Source organism: Lampetra planeri, chromosome 6 (genome assembly GCF_965212315.1).
Source record: "Lampetra planeri chromosome 6, kcLamPlan1.2.h2, whole genome shotgun sequence".
Lineage (NCBI taxonomy): Eukaryota > Metazoa > Chordata > Hyperoartia > Petromyzontiformes > Petromyzontidae > Lampetra > Lampetra planeri.
This window is the reverse complement of record NC_136112.1, coordinates 374,779-385,086: the sequence shown is the minus strand read 5'-3', so window position 1 is coordinate 385,086 and position 10,308 is coordinate 374,779. Positions and strand designations below refer to the sequence as shown.

Genomic DNA, 10,308 nt, shown 5'->3' with positions numbered 1-10,308 from the left:
TACCCCCCCCACCACCCCCCTCCACTACCCCCCCCCCACTACCCCCCCACCACTACCCCCTCCACTACCCCCACCACCCCCTCCACTACCCCCACCACCCCCTCCACTACCCCCCCCACCACCCCCTCCACTACCCCCACCACCCCCTCCACTACCCCCCCCACCACCCCCCTCCACTACCTCCCCCCACTACCCCTCCACCACCCCCTCCACTACCCCCACCACCCCCTCCACCACCCCCTCCACTACCCCCCACCACCTCCTCCACTACCCCAGCCACTACCCCTACCACCTCCTGTTATACAAACACAGACATAACTTCAACCGTGATGATGGGTACAAACTGAGTAATCATTGGAAAGATGTTATTAAGCATGTAAAAAAGACTTAACTACACATATTTGGACCATCTTATTTGACAGGCACTATTCTACTTTACCGAGTGTTGACATCCCCAGCGTTTAACAGTACTCTCCCTTTTTGTATTTGGATTGTCAACCAACACCGGGTACGACTTGTACAACTATTGTTCTCTTTTAGCCCCCCCCCCAACACGTTCCATTCATTGGCTACCACATTCAGATAAGCCCCTCCCCCCTTAACTTGTATTTAAGAGCTCGTCTCTTGGAATTTTGCCTCACTGGTTACAGTAAATCTGGCTGTGACGGTCCCAACTGATGACGGAGACTTGTGTTGCCTCCGAAACGTCGTGATTTATTATTTTTATTTCTATTATTATTTCTATTCTTTTTATTATTTATTTTTACCTACGTGACTTTACCGACAAAACCTAAGAGTATGAATCCTTGCAGTCACTTCCTCCTCCACTTATACAGCCCCCTCCAAACAAAGATCCCCCCTGTAGCCTTCACAGACTGCTGGGGCAAGTGCTGTTCGCGAGCAGCACCTATGAAGGCCGGCACGGCACCACCACTACCTCTTAGTTAGTAGCCTCTACGACGTAGACACAGGCAGAAGGGGTCCTGTAGACGCACGGCGAGACACGATACGAGGGACAGGTGGCAGGCAATGAGACACACAGAGACAGGGAGACACACAGACAGGGAGACAGAGACACACAGAAACAGGGAGACACAGAGACAGAGACAGGGAGACACACAGAGACAGAGAGACACAGAGACAGAGAGACACAGAGACAGAGAGGAGACACAGAGACAGGGAGACACACAGAGACAGAGGGGCACGGACGCTGGGGAACACGTGGAGATTGGCGCAAACAGTAAGGGGGGGGGGCGAGGGGGGGCACTGTTACGCGCACTTTGTCGCACGCGTTCGAGACGGCACCGTCTACAGCAACTCTCTCCACCTCCTCCATAACCTTCATCTCGGGCCACATCGACACCACCACCACAGCGATATCCTCAATCATCTCCGATAGCGACGTCTACACCGCCGCAATCACACACCTGTAACCATGGGAGCGCGGCTGCCACGACACAAAGTCTATCATCTCGCTCTGCAGATAAGAACAACAATGGCAACAGCAGCAGCAGCGGCAGCGACTTCCCTCACAACCCTCCCGTGGCCCCAGGGAGCAAGGCGTCGCCTTACCTGGGGGCCTGCAGCCACCACCACCAGCTCCTTCTCGCGGAGCACGAAACGGAGAGCTCCGGGGGCCGGGGGGGCCCCACAACTAAACACGGGGGGCCCGAACCCCCTGGACGCAACCCGTCTGGGCCCCCGAGTCGCACACGCGGACAGCGGCCCGGCCCGGGGCGACGGGGGGAGGAGGAGGGAAGCGGCGTCGCCTCTCGGCCTCCCGCGGGGCCCTTTTGTGCGAGCCCCCCTCGGCCCCTCCCCCACACCCCCAGCCAGAGCGAGAAGCTCCTCGGCGCCTACAGCAGCAACACAAAGGCGATGCCCCCCCCCCTCTCTCTCCCCGCTCCTCCTCCTGCCCGCCGCGCCTCTGGGACCCCGAGGCCCCAGCACGGCCCAGCGGGGCCCGGCCCCCGTCCCCGAAGGAGCGAGGGATTGGGTCGTCCAGGGGAGCCCATCACACATCCTGGTTTGCCCAAGAGACGTCGTGCTTTTGAATTCGCGGTCCTGGACAATCCGGAAGTAGTCTCCCAACACAAACAACCACGAAAAGTCGCGATGCGTGTCAAGCTAACCCCATGGAGACTCGAGGGACACGCATGAGTCTCAATTTCAAAAGGGACCGGAGTCGGTCACATGGCGTGCTCTCTTCTTGCCACGTAATGCCCCCCGCACTTTCATCTCAGCAGTGGCAGCCACCAGCGAGCAGTGCGGCATTGGGGGCACATGGCCGTAGGGGAACCTTGAGCCGATTTGTGCTCCCCCCCCTCCCTCGAGCCTGCGGCCACTCTCTAGGGTGGACGGGATTCAGTGCCGAACGTCCCAAGCCTCGAGACTCAGCGAGGCTTTCCTGGAACAACTCCAGCGGCACCGTCAATAAACACCAGCGGCACCGTCATTGCCGAATGGGGGGGGGGGAGGGGGGGGCCTGCGGCTCTCGGTGGCGAAGTGTGGCCGCTGAGTGCCGTGAAGTTCGCTACCAGACACGGGGGGGCGGGGGGGGGGGGCAGCTGTGCACACCGACACAACGCGGCGGCGGTGCCACTAGCTATGTCACCAGCTATGTCAACAGCTATGTCAACAGCCAAGACGACAGCGGCTGCTGCTGTAGGGCCACTGCGGCCGAACCCGACACCGGGGAGGAAGCACCCAGCCCACACACCCAGCCCACACACCCAGTAACACACACACAGCCCACACAGCCCACACACCCAGTAGCTCATACACAGCCCACACACCCAGTGACTCACACACACAGCCCACACACCCAGTAACTCACATACACAGCCCACACACACAGCCCACACACACAGCCCACACACACAGCCCACACACACAGCCCACCACCCAGTGACTCACACACCCAGCCCACACACCCAGTAACACACACACAGCCCCACACACACAGCCCACACACACAGCCCACACACACAGCCCACACACCCAGTGACTCACACACACAGCCCACACACCCAGTAACTCACATACACAGCCCACACACACAGCCCACACACACAGCCCACACACCCAGTGACTCACACACCCAGCCCACACACCCAGTAACACACACACACACAGCCCACACACCCAGTAGCTCACACACACAGCCCACACACCCAGTAGCTCATACACAGCCCACACACCATGTGACTCATACACACAGCCCACACACCCAGTAACTCACACACACAGCCCACACACCCAGCCCACACACCCAGTAACACACACACAGCCCACACACCCAGTGACTCACACACACAGCCCACACACCCAGTGACTCACACACACAGCCCACACACCCAGTAACTCACACACACAGCCCACACACACAGCCCACACACACAGCACACACACACAGCACACACACACAGCACACACACACAGCACACACACAGCACACACACACAGCCCACATACACCAGTGACTCACACACAGCCCACACACCCAGTAGCTCACACACACAGCCCACACACCCAGTAACTCACACACACAGCCCACACACACAGCCCACACACACAGCCCACACACACAGCCCACACACACAGCCCACACACACAGCCCACACACACAGCCCACACACACAGCCCACACACCCAGTAACTCACACAGCCCACACACCCAATAGCTCACACACAGCCCATACACCCTGCGACTCACACACACAGCCCACACACCCAGAAGCTCACACACAGCCTGTGAAAGGGGTTCGGTCTTTACCTCCCTCTCTCTGCTAGGGAGCGAGGATCCCGGCGAGGTAAGACGGGATGAGACACCCGTGAGCCTCACCTGGCGAGCGGGGTGAGCCTCACCTGGCGAGCGAGGCGAGCGGGGTGAGCGTCACCTGCGACTCGCGGCCTGGGGAGAAGCAGCGTGCGGCGGTGACAGCGCCTCCAGCGGCTGTGATTGGCGGCTGTGACGTCACCACTCGCCTCCCTGTCTCCTCCCTGTCTCCTCCCTGCTCACCTGCCCCCCTCTGTCTCGTTTCACTCTCCTGCCTCCCTGCCCCCCTGCCCCCCTCTGTCTCGTCTCACTCTCTGCGAGGTTCCGTGGACGCGCGCGCTCACGGACTCGGGGGAGTCACGGGGCCACTCGACTCCGCGCAGGTGAACAAGACAAAGGTCGCCCGTATAGGCTGTTGGGGCAAGTACTCCAAGCGAGAACCTATTACGGCCCGGAGGTCAATACGACAAATACACACGCGTGTGCATAACTCGTGTACCAACACACGTGTACAAAACAAGACAAAGATCCCTCGTATAGCCTTAATAGACTGTTGGGGCAAGTGCTGTTAGCGAGTACACAGAACGCATGTACACACACCTATATACATTGCACACACGAGTACGCACCGCACATACACGTGTACAGTACACAACATACCCACTCGTGTGTGTATATATCCATACACATACGCCGGTGTATACAAAGACAAAACACGACCTGTTGACACCTGTACAAACACGCAAGTGGACTGTACACACAAAGACAGATACATGCCGTGCAACTGGTGGGGCAAGTGCTGTGTGCGAGACCACCTCAGGTCGGGGCGACGCACGAGGGAGTGGTGTGACCGATGTCATGGTCGGCCGTCTTTGTCTCCCGCGTGCCGACGTTTACACACCGCACCAGGAACTCATTTAAGGCTGAGTCGACCTCGCGGAGGTTCACAGGATCCCTCGTCTCGTCACTGACGCTAGCCGTGGTTGCGAAGAGAACAGATGGCCAGGTTCACAGGGGGTGATGATGATGAAAGTTGTGATGGTGTGAGTTGTGATGCTGGTGTTGGTGGTGGTGTGTGTCGTGTGGAGTCAGTGATGTTGACTCAGGTTTCGCTGTTTGTTCAGCGGCAGCCGTGACGTCACCCTAACAGCTGACGGGGCCACGACTGAGGCTGGACTCAGGAAGGGAGTAGGGGACGACCCCTCAACACCACAAGCCAGGCCCGAGCCACTGCTGGATGAAGGCCTCTCCACGCTGCAACGACAACTGCTCACACGGGCTGCCCCGTGTGAGTTCGGGTTGTGATGGGCTAAAGCGTGGCGACTCCCGTCTCTTCCAAGCCGTGGAAGAAGAGACTAAAAATAGCCTCCAGAGCTCCCTCTAGTGGAGGCTCTTCGGCCAGCAGCGGCGCGAGCACGGCCATTGCTGGCCTGCGCCTTCACCACAACGGCGACGACAAAGGGCGACTGACTGCCTGAGCGAGGCCACGCTGACGCGCGTGGCCTCCCCGCGAGAGCGGGCGGCTCCCCCCGCATTCCTGGAGCCTCCCTCTCGCCTCCAGCCTCGACAGCAGCAGCTGCTGGAGTCGAGTTTAAAGTTGGCTTCAGCTCAGCGGCTGGCGGAGAAACAAAATAGAAGCACGTGACGCGACGCCACGAGGCCATAACCTCCCCCGGGCCCCGCACCCACGGGTGCCGGTGTGGTGAAGGTGACGCCGGCACACAGACAAAGGTGCCCCATGTAGACTCGTAACAGGCTGCTGTTGGGGCAAGTGCTGTTAGCGAGCACCTAAAGAAGCCGAAATGGAACATTTGGGTGGGGTGGGGGGGCGAGCATGATAACCCAGCCGCCTTCGTCTCCCCAGGTGGTGAGTGGCCAACACCATGACCGGTCGACTCCGTCTGATGTTTTCACACCGCACCAGGTACTCATTTAAGGCTGAGTGGACCTATGGGATAGAGGTGTAGGACCGGTTAAAGTATACGTCACCGATGTCGGTTGTGGACGAAAAATTAACTCGGGTAACAGAGTCCGGAGCGCAGCGCGCTAACACCGGCACACACACAAACACGCGCGTGTTTGTGTGTGTGCGGGGCATAGCACACACACACACAAACACGCGCGTGTTTGTGTGTGCGGGGCATAGCACAGGCAGACTCATCTTCACGCGAGTACCAAATTCGGTCTGTTAACAATGAGCACTGTGGGAGACAAAGGCGGCCGGGCGTGGTGTGAGCCACCCACCGCCTCGTGTGCCGTGCCGGCCTTCATGGGTACTGCTCGCTCGCGGCTCTGTCTCTAACAGCTCTGTCTCTAGCAGGCAGTTACAGGCTGTGGGGGGGCGGGGGGGGCACCGTTGAAGTGGGCCAGGGGTAGGCGACCTTTCAAAGCAGAAGAAGAAGTAGCAGAGCACGCAGAGATACTTGTGCACGAACACAGCAGCTGGTGTACAGCAAGATGACAACAACAACAACAACGCACATTCTCACTTAAATAAACTAGATAGGTGATGGGATAAACTGCGTCCATTTAGTTTGTCCCCCCCCCCTTAGTTATGCGTTAACAACACAGTTTGTACAAATTGTTGTCACCAAGACATGCCATCGTCATCCATTTCCTGCCACAATGAATACATTATCTTTACGTTAAATTATCTTTAAGATTTCAGTTTCATAACAAAGGCTGCTCATAAGGGGGCAGCCAAAGAGCTGCAGGTTGCCGACCGCTGAACTCGGGACCGCCCCCCCCCGTATCCGTCGCTCGGCTACAGCCTCTGCACCGCTCCTCCGCATCTCCGCGGGGTCAGCTACCACCTGACCTCGCACACGGGAAGTGCTTGGGGTCACTCAGGACCCTAACCCGCACCGGGGGTCTGCTTTGGGGTTAGGTTAGGTTTGGGGGTAGAGTTTGAGTCAGGGCGTTGTTCTTCTCTCGTACGGATATGGATTGAGTAGCAACTTGAAATCGGAGTCCGGGTCTTGAGTCCTGCAGCTACTGCCTCGGGAGCCCAGCCAGTGCGGTGGACACCGCTTGCCGTGGCCGTGAGTCCACCACGAGTTCACCACGACTCCACCACGAATGAACGAATTCACCACGAGTTCACCACGAATTCACCACGAGTTCACCACGAATTCACGAATTCACAAGTTCACCACGAGTTCACCACGACTCCACCACGACTCCACCACGAATTAACGAATTCACCACGAGTTCACCACGAGTTCACCACGACTCCACCACGAATTAACGAATTCACCACGAGTTCACCACGAGTTCACAAGTTCACCACGAGTTCACGAATTCACCACGAGTCCACGAATTCACCACGAATTCACCACGAGTCTACGAATTCACCACGAGTTCACCACGAATTCACCACGAGTTCACAAATTCACCACGAATTCACCACAAGTTCACCACGAGTTCCACTGTTGCGGTGCGCTGTCTCCTCGTTTGCTACCACATCTGATCAACAACCTCTTCTGCCCCCCCTTCTCTCCACCCCCCTCCCCTGCAGCGGATGTATCTATAATGAGTCGCTCTTTATGGCTCCGCGCGTTACTCATTAGCGAAGGGCGCCGGACTCGACCGCACGGGTCAATTGTGAGGATCGGGAGTACCCCCCCGCAGAGAGGGGCCGTACCAAGGGAGATCCGCACTCCTCAGCGGGGGTCCCAGCCCCCCCCCCCGAGGCTTGACACGGAACGCGCTCAAATATTTGTGATGGTGGTGGTAACAGTGATAACGATGGCCATCATTAATGTTGGTGATGGTCGTGGTGATGATGATGCTGTTGATGTTCATGACATTGATGATGATGGAGATGACGCGTCCCAGCGTCGTCATCTTTGTGTTGCATCAGACATCACCAACCACTACCGCCACCACCGCACAACCCGGCACGTAATTGAGACTGACAGCTCCTCCATCATCGCGGCAGCGCAACGGCACGGGCGGTGAGACGGCGCGAGAAGCAGTACTTACAGCACGTCAGTTCGTGTACAGCACGGAGTCAGCACGGAGCAGTTCGTTGAGATCACAGGGCAGGTTGCGGGCAGTACAGGAGTCGGCACGGCGTGTCTCTTCGCGTGTCGCCGACAGGTGAACGCGGCGGTGTGGTTGGTTTTACCTTGACTCATGCGCACCCCACGCCCCCATCACGCAGGTATCACGCCCCTCCACCCCCCCCCCACTGCCCACACCGCGATGGTTTTCACCCCGGAGCCTCGGGGTTCAGCACTGGGGCGTCTGGTCTGGCAGCCTCGCGCACATTCACTCTGTGCCTGTGCACTCAGAGTGAGACAAAGATCCCCCGTAAAACCTTAGCATACTGTAGGGGCAAGTGTTGTTAGCGAGCACCTATGAAGGCTGGCACGGCCCTGTGGGGGTGGGTGGTCACACAACACCTTTGTCTCCCGAGTGCTGATATTTACACACCGCACCAGGTGTCAAGTTTAAAGTTTCCATTTATTAGGTGGAGCCCTGTGAGCCATGCGGCTCTTGAGTCGGGTGCAACCGCAACAAACAGAATAAGAACAGAGAAACATCTTAAAGCGACGACGCGCAACAGAAACATCCTGGATAAACCAGCAAATCTTCCAGAAAAACAAACCACCGTATTACAACGCTGTGTGCAAAAATCCCAGTGTGATGTAAGTCAAACAATAACAACCATGAGACAATTTAGATTAACGTTATCAGGCCAACTCCGCACTTCCGCAAGAAATATGGCTTAACCATGTGTTTTCGGAATCACCAAATTAAAGCTATAAAAACAATGTAACAACAGTGATCATAGGAACTGTGATTCAAATGTAACAATAAACGATATACATAACATGTACGACCAAACTTGCAGCCATAGCTGGCAGCATGACACTCCCAGTGTATGATGTGTGAGTGAGTCAGTGGTAGTGTGAGTGAGTGTATGATGTGAGTCAGCGTATGATGAGTTAGTCAGTGTATGATGTGTGAGTGTATGATGAGTGAGTGAGTCAGCGTATGATGAGTGAGTCAGCGTATGATGAGTGAGTGAGTCAGTGGTAGTGTGAGTGAGTCAGTGGTAGTGTGAGTGAGTCAGTGGTAGTGTGAGTGAGTGTATGATGTGTGAGTGAGTGTATGATGTGTGAGTGAAGCAGTGTATGATGTGTGAGTGAGTCAGTGGTAGTGTGAGTATGATGTGTGAGTGAGTCAGTGTATGATGCGTGAGTGAGTCAGTGTATGATGTGTGAGTGAGTCAGTGTATGATGTGTGAGTGAGTCAGTGGTAGTGTGAGTATGATGTGTGAGTGAGTCAGTGTATGATGCGTGAGTGAGTCAGTGTAAGATGTGTGAGTGAGTCAGTGTATGATGTGTGAGTGAGTCAGTGTAAGATGAGTGAGTGTATCACGGCCTCCTCCACGCCATCGCGGCCTGTGCAGCTCAAGAAACCGATGACTCTCGCACGTGCCACCGCTCCACGCAGCAATGGGCTCTTACCAGGTACTCGTTTTAAGCTTAGTCGACCTAGGGGAGGCCCAGGACTTTTTCAGATATTCGTTCCTGGTTGTTGGCCGTAAGCGGGACTCGAATTCGGCGTAGTGCAGTGCGCTGACCGCTACACTACCGCTCCCCACGGAAGCACGAGATGCGCACACACGACACCACGACAGCCACAGTGCGGGCGCAGACACACTCACGCCTCACAGCCAGAAGCACCCGAGTTCGATTCCCGACTCGTGCGCCTTGCTGTGTGGGGTCTGTATGGATGCATGGGGGTTTCTCCGGGTGCTCCAGTTTCCTCCCATAGCTAATAGACGCACACACAATGCAACTGGTATTGAACAAACATCATAATGCTGAAAAGTTACCTGCAAATTACTCAATTGGGATCACAGAGCAGCAGCATCGCCCCCTAATGCCAAAACTTGGCAGGACCCTCCTGAAAAATAACCTTGAGACTCGGTGAGGCTTTCCAGGGTTAACGCACCTAAATACAATACATAAAATGTAGAAAATATTGACCAGCACATACAAATACAGATACCAATATCCATACACAAACATACAGCACCACACAAGAGTGGCATCATATTCTGCGCATAGGCGTGTGGCAGGGATGCCACACGCCTATGGTGGGGAGCGAATCTCTGACAGAACCACCACTGTTGACTTCCCCAAAGAGCAGTACGCGTTCTATCGACCCCCGAGCGATTTGGACTCGCAACCTTCCAATCGCGATCAGCTCGCCCTCCCACTGAGTCACCTGGCAGGTTCACACGCACACAGACAAAGATCCCCCGTATAGCCTGAACAGACTTTCGAGGTAAGTGTTGTTGGCGAGCACTGATGTTCACAAGCACACAAGCACAATTTCACACGCAAATGACACACCGACACACGCGCTCGCCCACACGCCCAAACTCAAATAGACACGCGCGCGCACACCTATTAATAGTAAGGTTACGCGTGTTTACCCAGGAGAGCGTCGCCGAGTCTCAAGAATGTCTCAGGAGGGTCCTGCCAGGTCTTCGCAGGCTTTCCTCTGTGAGG

The 10,308-nt window shown here is 56.3% G+C and overlaps 1 protein-coding gene across 8 annotated transcripts in view; it reads right to left on the bottom strand.

Annotated features, from left to right (window-relative positions):
• The window catches only part of LOC144719309 (uncharacterized), a 39,979-nt gene extending 32,073 nt beyond the window's left edge, over window positions 1-7,906 (bottom strand). For 3 of the 8 annotated variants that reach the window (XM_078595132.1, XM_078595137.1, XM_078595138.1), the window contains exon 1: window positions 7,763-7,904. The gene's annotated coding sequence lies outside the window, so the exon portion shown is untranslated. Of the gene's footprint in view, window positions 1-1,572; window positions 1,727-3,775; window positions 3,994-7,762 lie in introns of those variants that run through there. The other 5 variants (XM_078595139.1, XM_078595135.1, XM_078595133.1 and 2 more) reach the window with 5 other exon arrangements.
• Between the last annotated feature and the right edge of the window lie 2,402 nt (window positions 7,907-10,308).